Source organism: Palaemon carinicauda, chromosome 39 (assembly GCF_036898095.1).
Source record: "Palaemon carinicauda isolate YSFRI2023 chromosome 39, ASM3689809v2, whole genome shotgun sequence".
NCBI classification, from domain to species: Eukaryota; Metazoa; Arthropoda; class Malacostraca; order Decapoda; family Palaemonidae; genus Palaemon; species Palaemon carinicauda.
Genome location: NC_090763.1, coordinates 14,371,749 through 14,391,826, shown reverse-complemented (window position 1 = coordinate 14,391,826; position 20,078 = coordinate 14,371,749). Strand labels below are relative to the sequence as shown.

At 53.1% G+C, this 20,078-nt stretch overlaps 1 protein-coding gene across 1 annotated transcript in view; it reads left to right on the top strand.

Annotated features, from left to right (window-relative positions):
- The window catches only part of LOC137631016 (testis-expressed protein 9-like), a 104,846-nt gene that overhangs the window by 41,314 nt on the left and 43,454 nt on the right, over positions 1 to 20,078 (top strand). The gene's annotated exons all lie outside the window — the stretch shown is intronic.

Genomic DNA, 20,078 nt, shown 5'->3' with positions numbered 1-20,078 from the left:
GTCTCCTTCTTCTGGAAGTACTCCCGTGCCGATTGACAGCTCTCCAGTTCATTTTAGAACTCTCAGGAGGCTCGCCTCCTTGGGTGGGTAACTCTCCTTCCGAGGGAAGTTTTTCCTGTCCAGGCTTGAGTTTTTCTCCTTTTGGGGGTTCTTCTCTTGCCTTTTTTTCGTGCGACTATGCTCTTGGTGCTGAGCGGTCGCACCTGCAGTTTCGCTCAAGGGGCTGGGCAACTGCAGGAGCCCCTCTTCGGAGGATTGCTCCTTTTAGGTCACTGGCTGACCAGTCTCTTCTACGAAGTGTTTCTATTTCGTTCGCGAGAGAGTACACTCATAGACTCCTCTTCGGAGGATTCTTCTGCTATTGTTGCTGTTGGCCTCCTTCGCCGTAATGCTCTCCGTCTGCCTCGTCGTAAGGGCCTCCCATCTCCCTATAAGGGTGCTAAGAGGCGCCTTTTTGAATCTCCGTATGCAGCCTACAACTCCTTCTTCTTGATCTTCCGCCCCTGGTGCAGATGGACAGCAGTCTGACTTCGTCTTCAGACGGGCAACGGTCTTCCCGACGGACAACGGTCTTCCGACGGACATCAGTCTCCCGGCGGACAGACAACGGTCTTCCGACGGACATCAGTCTCCCGGCGGACAGACAACGGTCTTCCGACGGACATCAGTCTCCCGACGGACAACGATCCCTTCGGGGCAAAGGGTTGCCTCCCACGGGGGTTCTTCCCTTGCGAGTTAGGGTTCCCCTGCGCGCCCTTCTGCTATGTGCTCTCCTGCTCCTGCTCAGTGTTAGCTACAGGCGCTCTCCTGCTCATCAGCGCTTTCCTGATCGCTAGCGCTCTCCTGTTTGCCAGCGCTCTCCTGTTCGCCAGCGCTCTCCTGTTCGTCAGCGCTCTCATGATGATCATCTCTGCTGTTCCTGTTGGTTCCTGTTACGCGCCCTGTGCGCCCACGTTCGCCCTCGCGATCTAGAACTTCGGTTCAGGTCTGGGTCAAGGACTCTTCTTCTACGCACAGGCTTCCACACGTTGCCTTCTGCTCGCCAGCGACCTTAGACGCGTCAACGTTCACCTGCTCGTCAGCGATCTCCTACGCGTCAACGATCGCCATCGATCTGCCACGCGTGTCAGTTCCCCTGAACACCATCAGTAGCGATCTAGCGCTCGCCTGCTGTGGACCACGATCTCCGGTAGCTGAGTCTTGCCGTAGATCTTCCTCCTGCTCGCCAGCGCTCACCTTTACTTCTGTCCTTCTGTGCGCCAGCTTTCTTCAATCGCCAGCGCACATCTGCGCGCCCTTCTTTGCCACGCAACAATGGGCGCCAACGGTTTTCTGACTGTCTAGGATCGCCTGATTAACAGCTTGCTTCAGCGCTCACCTTCCTGATGCACCTGCGCGCCTTCTGTTAGCGCGATGCGCGCTACCATCGCTAGTCTCTCTCGCGTTGGCAGTCGCCTACGCGCCCGCGCGATTCTTCACATGCGCGCTAGCGATTTGTTAACGAACCACCGCTCGCCAACGCGCCGTCGCTTGCCGACGCGCCATCGCTTGCCGACGCGCCATCGCTTGCCGACGCGCCATCGCTTGCCGACGCGCCATCGCTTGCCGACGCGCCATCGCTTGCCGACGCGCCATCGCTTGCCGACGCGCCTTCACTCTCCTACGAGCTATTGCTCGCCAGAACGCACCATCGCTCGTCAACGCGCCATCGCCCGCCGACGCGTCATCGGTCTCCCGACCGCCTGCGCTCACCCGCGCGCCCACGTGCCTGCGCGTCCACACGCCCACGTGCCCGCGTGACCGCACGCCTACGCTCATGCGCGACCGCGCACATGCTCTCCAATGTTCGCCCGCGCGCGAACCAACGGGACCGACGGTGTCCCGTCGCGCGGACCGACGGTGTCCCGTCGCGCGGACCGACGGTGTCCCGTCGCGCGGACCGACGGTGTCCCGTCGCGCGGACCGACGGTGTCCCGTCGCGCGGACCGACGGTGTCCCGTCGCGCGGACCGACGGTGTCCCGTCGCGCGGACCGACGGTGTCCCGTCGCGCGGACCGACGGTGTCCCGTCGCGCGAACGTCGGCTTAATTCTTGCAGTATCCATTGCTCGCCTATGGGTTATCGCTCGCCGACCACCAGCTCTCGCCCTTCCTACCACGCTCGCCCTCCTTCTGCGCTCCTTCGCTCACCTACGTTTGCGTTCCTGCGTGCCCGCGCATGGGCGCTTCCACATTCGCCCATGCGCAAACCATTGGTTTACCATCGCGCGAGCGCCAGGGCGATTGCGGCCGCGATTCCCATTGGGGTTTCGCAGCATGGCCAGCCTGGCAAGTCTTCTGGAGCGTATTTCCAGAACACAGCCTCACCCCGTAAACGCAGAGCATGGCACATGCAAGAATAGGAAGAATCTTCAGGAAGGTCTGAGCAACATTCTTCTTTCCAGAACCTGGGTTAGCCCTTCCCCGTCATTCCCTGGAAGGGTTTTTGGCGGGGGGCTTTCCGTTCGAGATTTCTCCATCGGCCAAGGGGTGACTGGTTTACCCCTTCCTCTTCTCCATCCCGTGAATGGGGCTTACCAGGTCCTTTCCCTCCTCGGTTGCGACCCGAGGTTTTGTTCAAGGAAGCTACAGGAAGGTCATAGGTACTTTCCTCCTCTCGGCTCAAGCACCTTGGCGTTTCGTCGTCAAGTATCAAACTTGCGGGCAAGCTCGATGTTGGACCATCTGGACGCAATGACCGAGGGCCTCCTTTCGGGTGTCTCATCCGTGGATATCGACAACCTCAGACACCCTTCCATCCTTGAGAAGAGTTTGTTTGTGCCCAAGGACAGAGACATAGACAGCGGCTGTGCGAAGGAAGTCGACTTCCGTTTTCACTCCTCCAAGGCGCTTTCTTCCAGACCCTGCAGGGCTCCAGCGCCTCTTGCTTTCAGCCACGTCGGCCTAAGTTATCGGACCGGCTACGGCAACTGAGACAAGGTGTCCAATTGCAGTTCCCTCCTGTCAAGAACAGGTGGCACGGGAGGCTCTCCCGGGAGGGCATAGTCCTAGAGGGAGCGGCAGAGTTCACGAACTCTAGGATTGGCACCCCCCCTTGCAGGTTTCATGTTGTGAGGATGCCTAAGGTTACTCATCCGGATGGCAGCTTCCCGATGCCCATTCCTGCACGATCTCTGTGATCAGCCAAGGATATCGCGTCTGCCGTCTCTGTCAGCGAATTCAGTGTCTCTGAACCTCTATGCCATAGGGTCGGCAAGAGTTTGCCCGTTTGGGCCGAATGATCCATGCCTTAGGAGAAGGTCCTGCATAGGATCGTCGACGGCTTCACCTCCGGCTTCTTCAGTCGATCCTTCCTTGTAAGGAAGTATCTGAGACGGGAGTTCCGTAGTCGACCTCTCAGCCCTGATCAAGTTTGTCGAACAAACTTCGTCCAGCGTGGAACAGCAGAATCGATCAGACTGGTAACGAGGCGACAGGACTCCTTAGGCCCTGGATCGGAAGGACGGGTACTTTCAGTTTCCATTCCATCCATCTTCCAGGAAGCTCGTGGAATTCAGCCTAGACTACAGGTATTCCTGCTTAAGATGCAGTGTGGCGATCCCGCCGTGGCATCGCAGGTTTTTCTCCCCAGAGAACTCTCCCTGCTTTCCTCATGGCCGCTCAGGTGCAGGCTTCCGCCTCCTTCGCCTTTTGGAGGTCTGGTCAACTCCGGTAGGCTCGGGTTCGACCTTCTTCAGCGCCGGGACAAGCTTCCGGATGCTTACCATGAGTGGGGGTTCATGGTATTTTGCTAGGAGCCTTCTCTTCTTTTGCCTCAACATCTGGAGTATCTAGCCATGATTTTGAGTCAACGGCCTTACCACGTTTGGAAACCCCGCTTCTCGTCCGTCCAGCGAGGTTAAGCCACGTCGGTTCTGGTCGGTACTTGGATGGGTGACCGCCTGGGGACGCCAGATTCTGGTGCCACCTCCTCCGAGCCTTCCCTTCAGTTGACTGTGGCAAGGCTGAGGAGACTCGCGGTACCTGTTCTCAGTTAAGCAGAGCTTTCAGCCCTACCTTGGAACGTTTCCTAGTTCTCTTTTCCTCATTAACCCGTCTAAGTTCCGAACGGTCGCCTCAGGATAAGTTCCCTGTGGGGCGGCCCAAGTTCCGGTGGTTTCAAAGCAACGATTAACCGGACTTTCTGGCCCCTATGGGACCAGCAGAACGATTAGACCTGCAATGGGTGTTGACCTATGGAACCTCTTGATGGGAGTGGATATTCTCGTCCTTTTCCCACTTTTTTTATGCTGTTCTCGGACTCGTCAAAGAAAAGGGGGGGGGGGGGGCGCATGTTCCGGTCCAGGCCTATGGTCAGGACCTGAAGGATACCTCTCCATCATTCAGGCAGGCTTAGGGGCCTTAGTCTGGCCCCTCTACAGATCCTACAGCTCCTGCCGAGTCGCTCCGTGCGCGTCGACTTCATGGTTCTGGCGTGTTCTAACCAGCAGGGGACGCAGTTTCACACCTTCGCATCTTGCAGTAGAGATACTGAGATGATTTGAGATACTCTCAATACCACCATCGGCTCTCTCATTCTGGGCAGAGGAATGTTCTCTCCGACTATCCGAGCAGAGCCTCGTAGAAAGAGTGTACCTGGGGGTCTTTGACCTTGAGTAACCAGCAAGTCCTGGTCTGGGGGACCTGATCGCGACAGCTTGGAACCTCAAGCTTCCGCTGTTCTTCCCCCCAGTCTCAGACCCCGAGACTCTGGCAAGATGCCTTCCGGTGATGGTGGGACAACATCGACGCCTGCGTCTTCCCTCCTTTGTTGTCTGTTGAGAATGGGTCTCAACAAGACCAGGTTGTCTGTCAACCTTTCAATGGCCTGAGAGCTCCACTGGGACTATGCGCAGAACGGTTTCTGGACCCTCTGCTTCCCCTGACGGAACTCCCGGGAGAGCTTCTCCCACGGCACAGGCTACTCAAACAACCACACTGCAAATCTTTCACGAGCCGGGGCGTCGCTTCGGCTTCATGCCTGGAGACACTACGCCTCCTCCTCAAGAAGAGACAACCCGCTACAGTCGCAGGACGGAGGTCGCGTCATCTGCGATAGTCATCCGCAGGGGTCTTCCAGGCGAAGTGGAGAGTCTTCAGTGGTTGGTGTCGTGGGAGATATACCTCTTCCCTTGAGGCCTCTTCTCCAGCAATAACGATCTTATTGCCTTTTGGCGGGAGGAAACTCCTTTCCGCTCTCGGCAATGAAGCCTGTCGCTCAGCCTTTCCCTGACCTTCAGGCTTAAAGGAATAACTTTTTCCTTTCCGCTGGAACTTTTCTCGCTCATGCAAAGCTGCGAACGTCACTGCCCTAGTCGGAGTGAGACCTCCAACTTGTAGCATGGCTCGGACTTTTTAGTCCCTTAAGAGATCTTCTCAAGACCCTTTACGTCAGGCCTCTGATCGTATTCCGTCTTGGGGCTCCTGCTCACTCTGGCCGCGGCCAGTGTGTAAGCAATCTTCTTGGTCTCGTACGACTCCGTCCTTTCTAAGGAATGGGGGAAGGCAACATTCAGGTTCGCTCCTGAGTTGTTGGCTAGACTCAGAATCTTGGGGTCCCGGCCCTTCGGTCCAATTCCTTCAAGATTTCGAGTCACCATTCTTTATCTGATATCCCAAAACCTTCTCCTTCTTGCCAGTAAAGGAATCGAGAGGTTAGCTTTGGGAACAACTGCAGTTTGTCCTCAGTTGCAGCCGGTTTGGGAGCACAAGAAGGACACGGGGGAGAGTCACCAGTATACCTCTTCAGCTCGGACTCAAGGACATTCATCTCGACCTGACTCCAGACCCTCCCCCGTCACGTCGCCCTACAGCACGATGTCGGATACATCGCAACGTCCCTCGCCTTCGAGTAATACTACTCTGTGACGCAGGTGCTACAAGCTGGAGTCTGGAAGCGTCTAATGACCTTCTCAGCCCGCTTCCTGCAGGGCGTGACCCACAGGAGTTTCGATACGTTTTCTATCGCTCTGTGGTGGCTACACAACAGCTGGTCTAACCTCAGGCTCCTTTTTGGACAGGTAGCAGAAGGTTGAGGGCATTATTATCAGGTTTTAGTCTGCATGAACGAGAGAAGTATGTCTGGCCCTTACTTCTTTCTTCATCATCCCCTCTACTGGGAAGCAGCATCCTGGTCTCTGCATAGCTGACCTCGAACCTCTGCAGGTAAACCATGCTTCCTTGTGTTCCGAGTATTGAGTCAATACTGTCGCGTCCCCCATACCCTGACGAGGTGGTATTGGGAACGTCCTAACCCAGAGTTCCTTCTGGAACTCCAGGTCAACTGCCTAGGACGGGTCACACTTCTTCCTTCACACACAAGCTTATGTAGGCCACACGGTTCCTTGCGGAGCAAGGAACTTGTGAGGTGCAGGGACTCCTTTTCTCGAGTGCGACTCACTCGGATTCTGAGTCCCCGGGTAAAGCCAAAGCCAGTATGGCTGGGGACTTTCCACCCTACCTAAGGGGTAAGTCACCCAATGTAAATAGCGTGGTTTGTATTTCGGTTACGGAACAAATGACAAATTTGAAGATAATTTGTATTTTTCCTAACCATACAAACCTTAGCTATTTACACATATTTGCCCGCTAGCCCTGTCCCCCAAGACAAGTCCTACCTCTAAATGAAAGTGAGCTTCACCGGTGTGTGTGAGGGGGGGGGGGTAGCTATCTACCACTTCCCTACCCCTCGCTAACTAGCGCGGGGGTAATACACCCTCGTTAAATTCTAATGGCTCGCCATTTCAGCTGCGCTAAAAGGTAAACCCAATGTAAATAGCTAAGGTTTGTATGGCTAGGAAAAATACAAATTATCTTCGAATTTGTCATTTTAAGAACAATAACAAATTTGAAATAGATCTTTCATATATAAACTAAAGAGAGACTTATGTCAACCTATTCAACATAAAAACATTCACTGCAAGTTTGAACTTTTGAATTTCCACTGATTAACTGCCCAATTAGGAAGATCATTCCACAATTTAGTCATTGCTGGAATTACTTCCAGAATACTGTGTGGCTATGAGCCTTATGATATAAAAGGCATGACTATTAGAGTTAACGCGATATTTTGCACCGTGCACTAATTTTAGCTAGATTTCCATTAAGGGATTCACCAATCCTAGATATACATTCAGATAATGGAATTGATCCAAAGAGAATAGCATCATCTGTACATGCAATGAGCTCATTTTCTAGGCCAAACCACATATCAAGTACTCCTTCTCCTACCTGTACTTGGTCTTGTTCTGCGGGAAATGCATGCCAAAAAATGCTCACAGGGAGAGGATTGTCAATAAGCATAATTCCCAGTCTTATACTTGAAGGTCAAAATGAGGTTTACTCTACCTGTTGGCTGGCCATCCAACTACCACCCGAGAGTCAATCATTATTTACCTCATTAAAAGTTTTAAGAGTCATTTCCAGCTTTGCTGAAGTCATACTCCTGTTAAAGGTGTCAGGTTTGTATAGCTACGAAAGATAAAAGTGTTCCGTAACCGAAATACAAACCACGCTATTTACATGGGTTTACTTTCGGCGTAGCTGAAATGACGAGCCATTAAGTTTTTAACGAGGGTTAACTACCCCCCCGCTAGTTAGCAGGGGGTAGGGAAGGGGTAGCTTGCTACCCCCCCCCCCCCCACACCTGTGAGTTGTCCCCTTCACTTTTTGGCTCGGACGAAGACAGACGTTGCTGTTTTTCGTCCTCGTTAATGACAGCCTTAATTTGTTTTTTGACTTTTTCTAGTTCTGTGTGCTTGGAAGTTGGCTTGACCGTTGTCATCGTTATGCGCAAGTGTTCTGGACTCGCTGGCCGCCCTTGTGGGACCTTCATGTCAGCGGAGGACACCGATCCTCACACCCTTTACCCGCAGTGCCGAGGCCGACGGTGTGATAGGGAGAATACGTGCAGTGAGTGTAGGGAGTGGTCTGCCTCCCAGTGGGAGAAGTTCGGCCGCCGGCGTAAGAAGAAGTCTAAGAGAGACCGTTCTCCTTCAGGGGCAACCTTGAAGAAGGAAGGCTCCAAGGACTCCTCTTCCGCCGCCCGAACCTCCTCCGAAGCTCCCACTCGATCGGTCTCTCGTGAGAGGCTGCCGAGTGGTAGCGCAGGCCCTTGTGGTGTTTCCCGACCTCGGGGTGCGGGAGAGGGCGTTGCCTCCCTAGCGTGGCAGCTCCCTCTTCTCCTCCGGGGGTAGGATAATTTGGATTTTGAGGAATTTGATCAAACTGTTGCTAATAATGATTTGTTTCAGCTTTGGGCTTCCTTGGGGCTTAAGGGCACGCCCTCCAAGGAAGCCTTGTTTGACCTGATCCAGTTGGGGGCTGCGGTCAAACAGTCGCCGGTAATACCGGAGGTATTCCCTTCGGATTTTGTCGACACTGTTTTGGCCGAGCCTTCCGACGGGTCTGGTCAAACCCTTGATACTGCTCCTGTTGCGGACGTTGCTGATGGCTCTCCTCCTCCCTCCGAAGATCCTCCGAGGGGGGAGGGGAGTCCCACGGTCTCTCCTGCGGGCGGGTCTCCCCCTCGGGGGAGCGCGCTGACAGAGACTCCTCTTCGGAGGACTGATAACCCGTACACCCTTCCTCGTGGTCGTATTCGACGTAAGGCCCATCGGCCTCTTCGCAGCAGAGTCCTTCCTTCTCCCTATAAAGGAGTTAGGAGGCGCCTCTTTGGGTCGTACTCTCCTGATCCTCCCCCTAAGGAGGAGCCCCCCCGTCAGGAGCAGCCCGTCACAGCAGCGCCCCTTGACCTCTCCCCGGATCGTTCGCGATCCCCTACACCTGCCAGACCTTCCGACCTGCCTTCTCCGTTCCTGGCTGCAGATGCGGTTTGGGCGCCTTCTCTCCCTGTTATCTAAAAGGCACCGATCCCTTCGGGGTTAAGGGACTCTACTCACGGTGTGGGTAAGTCCCTTGTGCGTCAGGGTTCCCCTGCGCGCCCACCTGCGCGTTCGCGTGCAGTAGCGCTCAAGCGCTCCCCAGAGTTAAAATCTTCGGACTTAACTCGCCAGCGCTCTCCTGTTCGGCAGCGATCACCTGCTCGCCAGCGCTCCCCTGCGCGGCAGCGATCACCTGCTCGCCAGCACTCTCCTTCTCGCAGGTCTCCTGCGAAGCAGCGCCCTCATGTTCCTGATGTGCGCGTTGCGCGCCCACGTTCTCCTGAGCGCCTTCGTTCTCCTGTGCGCAGCCGCGCTATTGCTCAACCTGTGCCTGATGTGCGCCTAGCACGCCAACGATCATCATCTCGTCCACGATCACCTGATCTGGACTTAGGCAAGGGTACTAACCCATCGCCTCGCCCACGCGCCCCTGCGCGCCCTTCTGCTCCGCGCCGGAGCAGAAGGGCGCGTAGTTCCTGTTCGTGAGCGTTCGCCTGCGCGTTCGTCCAACTCTTCAGATGTGCGCAGTAATCTTACTGCGCGCCAACGTTCTCCTGCGCGTTCACGTGATCACTCGCCTGTGCGCAAGCGCTCTCCTGAGCGCCCTCGCCCTCTTCAGTCTGATCGCCCCAGGTCTCCGACTTGTCCGCGCTATAAATCGCCTGCGTGCAGTCGTTCGCCTGTTCGTGGTACGTGCCATCGTTCTCCGTAACGCACGCGACTTCGCTCGCCATCGCGCCAGCGTTCTCCAACGCGCCAGTGCTCTCCGCCTGGCAAACGCCAAGTCGCTCGCGACTTTTTTCGCCTGATCATCGCCGTTCTCCTACGCGCCGCCGTCGATCGCCTAGTGCTCAGCGCACACCTTCACCCGCGCGGTGTCGTGCTCCTTCACGTGCGCGCCAACGCGTTCCCTCGCCAACGCGCCATCGTGTCCTTTCGCCTGCCCGCCCGCGTGCCAACTCGCCAGCGCGCCCACGCGCCACCTCGCCCTCTAGCGAACGCACCCACGCGCATTCTTCCACACGCGGCAATGCGCCCGCCCTTTTGGAAATCGCCCGCGCGCGATTCCTTGAATGACTTTTCGCGTGAGAACCGCCGCGATTCCCATTCCCGCAGGGAACATCAGCGCGGCCAACCGACAGGGACACGGACTTCCAGATCAGCCTCTGGATCGCCTCCGCGCAAGCGTAGGATTACCCACCAGGACCAGGAAGGCTCTACGGAGAGGTCCATGCAACACTCTTTTTCCTCTTCTTTTCAGGCAGGCCCCGTGGTGTCTACTCCGAAGGATCAGGAGATCCCCTTCCCTCCAGCGGGGATAACTGACACTGCGTCAGTTACCCGTCAGCCTTGGTTCCGTCACATTATGAACGCAGTGGTTCAGGCTGTGAAGCCCGCCCTCGTTGATATGGGACTTAAACCAACGGCAGGCTCACTCCCACTGAAGAGAAGGAGAGGAGTGGACTTCGTGGTGACTTCTCCTCGGGAGAAGTTGGCTCCCAAGAGGTCGGTTAGAAGGACTCCTACGCCTTCTCCTACGCGTGCTGTTTCTCCTTCTCCTGTAGACGAGTTATCTCCTTCCTCAGGAGAGTCCAGCGAGGCAGGGCTGTCTCCCACGGCACCAATGGGAGGAACCCCTCCTCTTCGGAGAGAAGCTACTCGCGAGGAAGCCCCCTTCCGGACCTCTTTGCTGGAGTCCTGTATTCCTCCTAGGAGGGAGCCCAAGGACTCCAAGACGATTCCTAAATCGTCATCCAGGATACGTCCAGAGCCAACTAAACCCCGGGAGGACGTCCACGTATCTCCCCAAGATGAGCCTTTGGGGACCGGAGACTTAGCTGCCAGTCCGCAAGAAGGAGACCAGTTCGAGTCGGAGCACGCTTTCTGGCAGGTCCTAGGCTTGATGAGGCAGCTCAACAAGTTTAAGGACCCGGAGACTGCCCCTCGTGAGGGCAAGGACACGGTGCTAGACGAAGTCTACGGCACCCAGAAACCCCGTAAGTCCAGTGCAGCTTTGCCTTGGTCCAAAGGGGTGAAAGGGGCCAGGGACAGAGTCGAAGCCCAGCTCTCCGAGCTCGCCTCCTCCGGTCGTTCTTCTGCCGGGTTCAAACTCCTCCCACCTCCTCGAGTACATCAGAGGAGGTACTTTAAGATCATGGGGGAGTCCAGTATGGCCCTTCCGCTCCATCATTCCATGGAAGAGCTGACCAGGGGAACTCCTCTCGAGAAGCTCTCCGCCCGGCAGGTGACGTTCTCGGCGTCGGAGATCCTGAACCTTGAGAAGGTCGCGAAGAGTGCCATGCAGGCAACTTCGTGGCTGGACGTTTGGCTGGGATCTCTGGGCATCCTATTGCGCTCTGAGGATCTGTCCAAGGAGAGTAATAGGAAGGCTTTGGAGACTTTCCTCCTCTCGGGCACGCGTTCGATTGAGTTCCTCGCTCACCAGGTGGCTAACCTGTGGGCTAACCTGATCCTCAAGCGTCGCGACGCAGTGGCCGAGAGGTTCCATCCGAAGGTCCCCGCCGTGGACGTCTGCAGGCTCAGGCACTCCTCCATTACTGGGAGGGATCTGCTCGAGCCCAAGGACATAGAACGAACAGCCGAGAGGTGGAGGAGATCGAATCAAGATTCTCTCCTCCAGAGGGCCCTGACATCTCGGCCCTACAAGCCTCCGACACCTCAACAGCAACAGCAGCCTCGCAAGACACCGAAGCAGGCTCCGGCAGCTAAGACAGGGGTGTCTAAGCCGCAGCCCTTTCAGACCAAGGACAGAAGGCGCGGCAAGTCCTCTAGGGGAGGTAAGAATCCTAGAGGCAGCGGCCGAGGCCGCAAGCGCTAGGATTGGCAATCCCCCCGCGTGTCCACCTGTGGGGGGATGCCTGAAAAGTTGCGTGCACAGGTGGCAGCAACTTGGGGCCGATTCTTGGATGGTCTCTGTGATCGGCCAAGGTTATCGCATCCCATTCACGACATCTCCATCTCCCCTGACAGGGAATCCTCCTTGGAACGTGGTTCAGGTCCTCAGGGCTCTGAAGAGAGCCCCGTTTGAACCATTACGCCAGGCGTCTGATCGCCACCTGTCTTGGAAGACGGCTTTCCTGCTCGCTTTGGCCTCGGCCAAGCGGGTCAGTGAACTTCATGGTCTTTCTTATGACGTCGCCCATTCAAGGGGATGGGGGGAGGTAACGTTCAGGTTCGTCCCTGAGTTTGTTGCCAAGACTCAGAACCCTGGGGTGTCAGACCCTAGGTTCGACTCCTTTAGGGTAACGAGTCTTCGTTCTGTAACAAGTGACCCAGACCATCTGTTACTTTGCCCAGTGAGGAGTCTGAGGCATTACTTGAAGAGAACAGCTGCAGTCCGTCCTCAGGTGCAAGCGTTATTCGTAAGCACAGGAAGGACAAAGAGGAGGGTCACCAAGAACACCATCTTGGCCTGGATCCGGAAGGTTATTCAACATATCTTGGATCCTGACCCTCCTCCGTCACGCCGCCCTAGAGCGCACGATGTCAGGGGCATCGCTACGTCCCTGGCATTCAAGAGAAATTTCTCTGTGACGCAGGTTTTGCAAGCTGGGGTGTGGAAGCGCCAGACGACCTTCACAGCCCACTACCTGCAGGACGTGACCCACAGGAGCTTCGATACATTCTCTATTGGCCCTGTGGTGGCTGCACAACAGCTGGTCTAACCTCAGGCTCCTTAATGTACAGGTAGCAGAAGGTTGGGGGCATTGTTACCCGGTTTCAGTCTACGTGATTGAAAGAGTATGTCTGGCCCTTACTTCTTTCTTCATTCTCCCCTCCCTTGGGGAAAGCAGCATCCTGGTCTCTGCATAGCTGACCTCAACCTCTGCAGGTAAACCATGCTCCCTTGTGCTCCTAGTATTAACTATAATACTGTTTGCGTTCCCCATACCCTGACGAGGTGGTATTGGGAATGTCCTAGCCTAGATTTCTATCTAAAGAACTCCAGGTCAACTTCCTAGGACGAGTCACAACTTCCTCCACACACAACTTATGTAGGCCGCACGTCCGTAGCAAGCTTCGGAGAGTGCGAGGTGCAGGGACCCCCTTTCTCGAGTACTGCTCACTCGGTTTTCGGGTCCCCGGGTAAAGCCAAAAGCCAGTAAGGCTGGGGACTTTCCGCCCTTCTTAAGGGGTAAGTCACCCTATGTAAATAGCGTGGTTTTTATTTCGGTTACGGAACAAATGACAAATTCGGAGATAATTTGTATTTTTCCTAACCATACAAACCTTAGCTATTTACACATATTTGCCCGCCAGCCCTGTCCCCCAAGTCAAGTCCTACCTCTAAGTGAAGTGAGACAACTCACAGGTGTGTGGGGGGGGGAGGGGTAGCAAGCTACCCCTTCCCTACCCCCTGCTAACTAGCGGGGGGTAGTTAACCCTCGTTAAAAACTTGATGGCTCGTCATTTCAGCTACGCCAAAAGTAAACCCTATGTAAATAGCTAAGGTTTGTATGGTTAGGAAAAATACAAATTATCTTCGAATTTGTCATATTACTTTGAAAATGATTTTTAAAAAATTTTGTACATAGGCCAGTTTGAAGTGAATTTACTTTTAATTTTCTCTCATTTAAAAGTGAAGTAAAGTTAAATTGATATCCTAGACTTTGACTTCAGGAAAGTTTTTACTGTACAGTAGTGAAGTTTATATTTTTAGAAGCTAGTTGAATTATATCAAGAATATTGGGAGTTAAATGGCAGGACAATATTATAAAGGAAACTATAAGAGAGATTACTTGAGTGCCCTATGTAGATGAGATCATAGTGAGGGGTAGATGGAGATGGTTTGGATATACTTTTTGCACTCCCCAAGAGAGATTAGTTCACCAAACTTTCAACTGGGCTCTACAATGGACTAGAGGAGTTGGAAGACCCAGGTCTACATGACTGAGGACTATGGAGTATGAGTAGGAAATGATGAATGGAGAAGTATTGATTTTATGAATAGAACTTACCTGGCAGTTATATATATATATATAGCTATATAGCTGAGTCTCTGACTGCGGCAGAATTTAATCGAAAATCGCGGCAACCGCCTTGTGGTGGTTGTGTGGTTAGATGGTTAACCCTTTTACCCCCAAAGGACGTACTGGTACGTTTCACAATACTCATCCCTTTACCCCCATGGACGTACCGGTACGTCCTTGCAAAAAAATGCTATAAAAAATATTTTTTTCATATTTTTGATAATTTTTTGAGAAAATTCAGGCATTTTCCAAGAGAATGAGACCAACCCGACCTCTCTATGACAAAAATTAAGGCTGTTAGAGCAATTTAAAGAAAATATACTGCAAAATGTGCTGGGGAAAAAATTACCCCTTGGGGGTTAAGGGTGGGAAATTTCCAAAGAGCCTGGGGGTAAAAGGGTTAACAACCCTTACAGGGTGGTACTTGGAATCATTCCCATTTTCTGTTCCTCAGATTATCTCTGCCGGCCGGATCGACAACATCGTTGGTCCGCCTTTCAGAGTTTTTCGGATCGCTTTCCCTTCATCGCCTGTTTGGACTTCGTTTTTGGTGAAGTACACTGTGTTGGGATTTGGCAATCGTGTTGTTTTTGTTTTTTGTCTTTTTTCCTTTATTATCATGAGTGAGAAAATTCATTATCGTGTTTGTGCGAATGATATTTGCAAGGTGAGGTTGCCGAAACTTTCGGTTGACCCTCACACTATCTGTATGGGTTGCAGGGGGTTTGAATGTGCCTTAGATAATAAGTGCAAGGAATGCGAGGTTTTAAGTGATAATGATTGGTTAGCTATGCAGCGCTATGTGCGCAAACTCGAGATTGATAGAGTTAGAAGAGCTAAATCAAAGTCAAAGTCTGCTAGTGAGCCTAGCTTAGATTTATCTATTGACCCTTTGCTTGTAACCCCTTTGGAAGGTATTCCTTCCCCAAATGTAGTGACTCCTGCCCCTTCTACAGGACCTGTGCCTACGGATGACCCTGGGTATGCTAAATTAGCTGCTGAATTGGAGGCCATTAAAGCACAGTTGGAGGCCTTTAAAGGTAAGAGTGTTGGTGAAATTAGTGCTTGTGAAAGTGCAGTGGAGGTGGCGACTGATCGAATCTGTCATACCCCTAGGTCTAGACCTCTACCAAGCTCCCAGGACCAAGGGAGAAGGTACGTCGAAAGCCGAAAGGGGGTGAGAGGTGCTTATCCTCGGTCAGTCGTTGCCTCAGACAGTCCTGTTGCGATCTCCCAGGCTGCTCTTGACCGCCGTAGGAAAGGCGTGTCGGATATGTTTGTGTCTTCGCCTGATCGTTCTCCCAGACGTAATTGGCGTTACGAATCAAGACCAATGAAGAGAGGGTGGAACCGGGACGTGCAGTCTCGTTCTCCCTCTCCCGGTTCGAGTAGCAGAGACCCTGATCCTTCGGAAGACGATTTCGATGTTCCTGTTAAAAGGGCGAAACAGAGAGTCCTTAGCCCAGTTAATCCTGCTAGACTCCCTGCTTCTTCTGCCAGCGCTCCCAGTCAAGCCGTACGACAACTGCCGTCTTCGGCACCGCGAGAGCCAGCGGAGGTTGCTAAAGCTTTCATGGTTGTTATGCAGGAACAACTTTCATCATTAGTTAAAGCTTTCAGCCACCCTTCTCAGTCCGTCAGACGTAAGGACGTCTCTTTGCCTGTTAAGAGATCTTCTTCTAAGAGAGATTTTAGTATCTCTCCCAAGAAACCTCTGCGCACTTCGTCGGCCGTACGACAACGTGCACCCTCTTCATCGGCACGCTGCCAGGAATTTCCTTCCCCCCCCTCCCGCCGCCAGGACGATACTGCCTCTCGTTCTCGGCGCCGTGACGATTCCGTTTCCCTTTCGAAACACCTGGACGTTACTGCCTCGTTTCTTAGGAAACAGGATGAATGCAGTCTGCATTTTCAAGGCGACGGCAGCCTGCATCTTCAGAACGCTTCCGTTTCTCGTCATCGTGACGATACTGCCTCTCGTCATTGTGATGATACCGCTGCTTGTCATCGTGACGATACCGCCTCTCGCCGACTGGATGTTAGCGGCGCTCGGCGCCAGGATTCAAACAGCTCTCGCTGCCAGACTGCTGGCAGCCCAACTCTTCGGGATGTTATCCTTGAGCAGGACCTCGAAGATATTTCGGAAGAGGAAGAAAAACCTGCCGACTCTTCTAGCGATTACAAGGTTCTTTCTCGCTCTCTTTTGGAACTTTATGGGGAGGAATTTCAACCTTCGGCCCCTCGTTCTCCTCAGTCTCAATTTACCAGGAAGAAAGCTACTAAACCTTCGACCTTCATCAAAATGAAACTTTCAATTTCGGCCAGGAAAGCTCTCGCTAAAGTGGTTGATTGGATGGAGGAACGGAGACAAGCTGTCAAGACCACCTTTTCTTTTCCACCGTCCCGGCTCGCTTCCAAGGCCGGTATGTGTATGAGACAGGGGAACCTTTGGGGTTTAGGAGTGCCTTCCTCCTCCCAAGGTGACTTCTCGGCTCTTGTGGACTCGGCAAGAAGGCATGCTTTAAACTCTGCCAAGGTGATGTGGTCCATGTCGGAGCTTGATCACCTCGTCAAGGGAATTTTCAGGGTTTTCGAGGTTTTCAGCTTCCTGGACTGGTCTCTCGGGACTCTGGCCAGGAAGTCTGAACTCCTGGAGGACAAGAAGGACCTGACGAGTATCATGTCCTGCATGGACAAAGCTCTAAGGGATGGAGCTAATGAATTGGCTTCCCTTTTCTCAGCAGGGGTCTTAAAGAAGAGGGCCCTTTTGTGCTCCTTCACCTCTAGATCTGTGACTGTTGCCCAGAAGTCGGAGCTGCTTTACGCCCCTTTTTCTCGTCATCTTTTTCCTGAAGCTCTGGTCAGAGATATCTCCCTTTCTCTGGCTCAGAAGGCTACTCAGGACCTTTTGTCTCGGTCGGCTAGAAAGACCTTACCTGTTGCTCTTGCTCCTCTGAAGAAGGAGGAGAAGAAGTTTCAACAGCCCTTTCGGGGAAGGATCTCCTCGAGAGCGGATTTTAGGGGGAGAAGACAAGAGTCAGGGCCAAGGACCAGCAGGGGTGCGTTTAGGCCTCGGTCCAAAAAATGAGATGGAAGTCCTCCAGACTCCAGTAGGGGCAAGACTGTCTCGTTTTTGGCAGTCTTGGGAAAGGAGAGGGGCGGACACCTGGTCCCTCTCAGTCGTCAAGGAAGGTTACAAGATCCCCTTTTTAAAGAAACCACCTCTCTCAAACTCTCCCCTGGCCTTAGTGGCTCAGTACACCGACGCGGGGAAACGAGAGGCTCTTCTGGAGCTAGTCGACCAGATGTTGGTCAAGGGAGCAATAGAGTCAGTTCAAGACCTCGCCTCACCAGGCTTTTACAATTGCCTGTTTCTGGTTCCCAAGAACTCGGGTGGATGGAGACCAGTCCTAAATGTCAGCTCTTTGAATGCCTTCGTGGAGAAAACAAAGTTCTCCATGGAGACGACTCAGTCAGTGCTGGCTGCAGTTCGTCCAGGAGACTGGATGGTTTCTCTCGACCTACTGGACGCTTATTTTCACGTCCCCATTCATCCGTCTTCGAGGAGATATCTGAGGTTTGTGTTCCAGGGCAAGTGCTTCCAGTTCAGGGCACTTTGCTTCGGTCTCAGCACAGCTCCCCAAGTCTTCACCAGACTTATGGCGAATGTGGCAGGCTGGTTACACCAGGAGGGGATAAGGGTCTCCTTCTATCTAGACGACTGGCTGATCCGGTCACAGTCGAAAGAGAAATGTCTGGAGGACCTAATGAAAACTTATACGATCACTCAGGACCTGGGACTCATCGTCAACTGGGGGAAGTCTCAGACCGAGCCGAATCAGACTATTCTCTATTTGGGGATAGTTCTGAATTCAGTTCTTTTTCAGGCTTCTCCCTCCCAGGAGAGGCAGACCAGGTGCCTGGACAAAGTCAAAGACTTTTTGAGGAAGCAGGAATGCTCAGCGAAGGAGTGGATGAGTCTGCTGGGAACTCTATCCTCCCTGGAGCAGTTTGTCCCTTTGGGGAGACTGCACCTAAGGCCTCTGCAACACTTCCTCGCAAAGGTTTGGAACAGAAAGATCCAGGAGGACACTTTTTCTTTTCCCATCCCGACAGAGATCAAGGATCTTTTAATGTGGTGGCTGGACCCAGCTCTGTTGGGAAAAGGGATCTCCTTGTTCAAGAAGAACCCCGACCTAGTGTTATTCTCAGACGCGTCCGAGTCAGGCTGGGGAGCAACACTAGGGAACAAAGAGGTCTCAGGTATTTGGGGAGGGAGTCAGGTCAGTTGGCATATCAACAGGAAGGAGTTGATGGCCATTTTGTTAGGGCTCAAGGCCTTCAAGACCTCGGTCTCGGGAAAGACTGTGGAGATCAATTCCGACAACACCACAGCTCTCGCGTACATAAGGAAGCAAGGGGGAACTCACTCCCTCTCTCTGTTCTCAACTGCGAGAGAGCTTCTCCTCTGGGCGAACGAGAATGAGACCCAGCTGTTGACAAGGTTTGTTCAAGGGCAGAGAAACATCAGGGCAGACATGCTCAGCAGGAGGGGACAGGTCCTTCCTACGGAGTGGACTCTCAATCCGCATGTCTGTCGGAGCCTCTGGAAGTTGTGGGGCAGACCAGTAATAGACCTTTTCGCCTCCGGTCTAAACAAGAGGATCCCGAACTACTGCTCCCTAGTACCGGACAAGGAAGCTGTTGCAGTGGACGCCTTCTTGATGGATTGGACGGGGCTGGACATGTATGCCTTTCCCCCGTTCAAGATCATCAATCTGGTTGTCAGGAAGTTCGCTCTCCTCGATTCGGGACGAATGACCCTAGTGGCTCCATTCTGGCCTGCGAGGGAATGGTTCACCGAAGTGGTAGGGTTACTGATGGACTTTCCAAGAAGACTCCCGGCAAATCCAGATCTTTTCAGACAACCCCACTTCGAGAGATTTCACCAAAACCCCCTCGCTCTCAATCTGACTGCCTTCAGACTGTCGAGAAGCTCGTTAGATCTCGAGGCTTTTCAGCACAAGCGGTGAAAGCTATTGCCAGGGCAAGGAGGATCTCTTCACAAAGAGTCTACCAGTCAAAGTGGGAGACCTTTAGAGCTTGGTGCAGGAGGCGCAAGGTTTCCTCGTCCTCTACCTCTCTGAGCCAGATTGCAGACTTTCTTTTGTACCTCAGGCAGGATGCTAAGCTGGCTGTATCTACCATTAAAGGATATAGGAGCATGCTCTCAACCGTCTTTAGGCATAGAGGCTTAGAGTTATCTCAGAATAAGGACTTGCAGGACCTCATTAGGTCTTTTGAGACAACGAAGCAGGTGCACTTAAGGCCCCCTTCTTGGAACCTGGATGTGGTGCTTAAGTTCTTGTGCTCCAGGAAGTTTGAGCCTATCTCGCAAGCTTCTCTGCGAGATCTAACTAAGAAAACCCTCTTCCTTTTGTCTCTAGCGACTGCCAGGAGGATCAGCGAGGTCCAGGCAATCGAGAAGCGTGTAGTCTTCACCCTAAATGGAGCGGTTTGTTCCTTGAGGTTCGACTTTCTCGCCAAGAATGAGAACCCTTCGAAACTCTGGCCTAGGACTTTTGAAGTCCCTAACCTCACGGATCTAGTAGGTCAGGAACAGGAAAGCCTCCTCTGCCCGGTTAGGGCTCTCAAGGCGTATTTGGCTCACACTAAGAGCGTGAGGGGTGCTTCCAACTCCTTATGGTGTTCAGTGAAGGATCCTCAAAAACCCCTGTCAAAGAACGCTTTGTCCTTTTTCCTGAGGGAAACTATTAGGGAAGCCCACCTCTTTTGTGAGGAAGAAAACTTCGCTCTGTTAAAAGTACGGGCTCACGAAATAAGGGCCATTGCTGCTTCGCTGGCATACCGGAAAAATATGTCAGTTAAGCAGATCATGGACACAACGTTCTGGAGGAGCAACTCTGTCTTCGCTTCTCATTACCTCAGAGAGGTAAGAGTGGACTACGATAAGTGTTATACCTTGGGCCCATACGTAGCTGCGGCTTCTGTATTAGGCAAAGGAGTTACTACCCCCACTCAACCTTAGTTTATGTACTTGTATATGGGTTTGTGTTTTTTTTTTTACGGTTGTCTGAGGTCCTCGTCCTGTGGTACGGTTCCCTCAGTCCAGATAGATAGTTTATATCTATTTCTGCAAGGTTAGA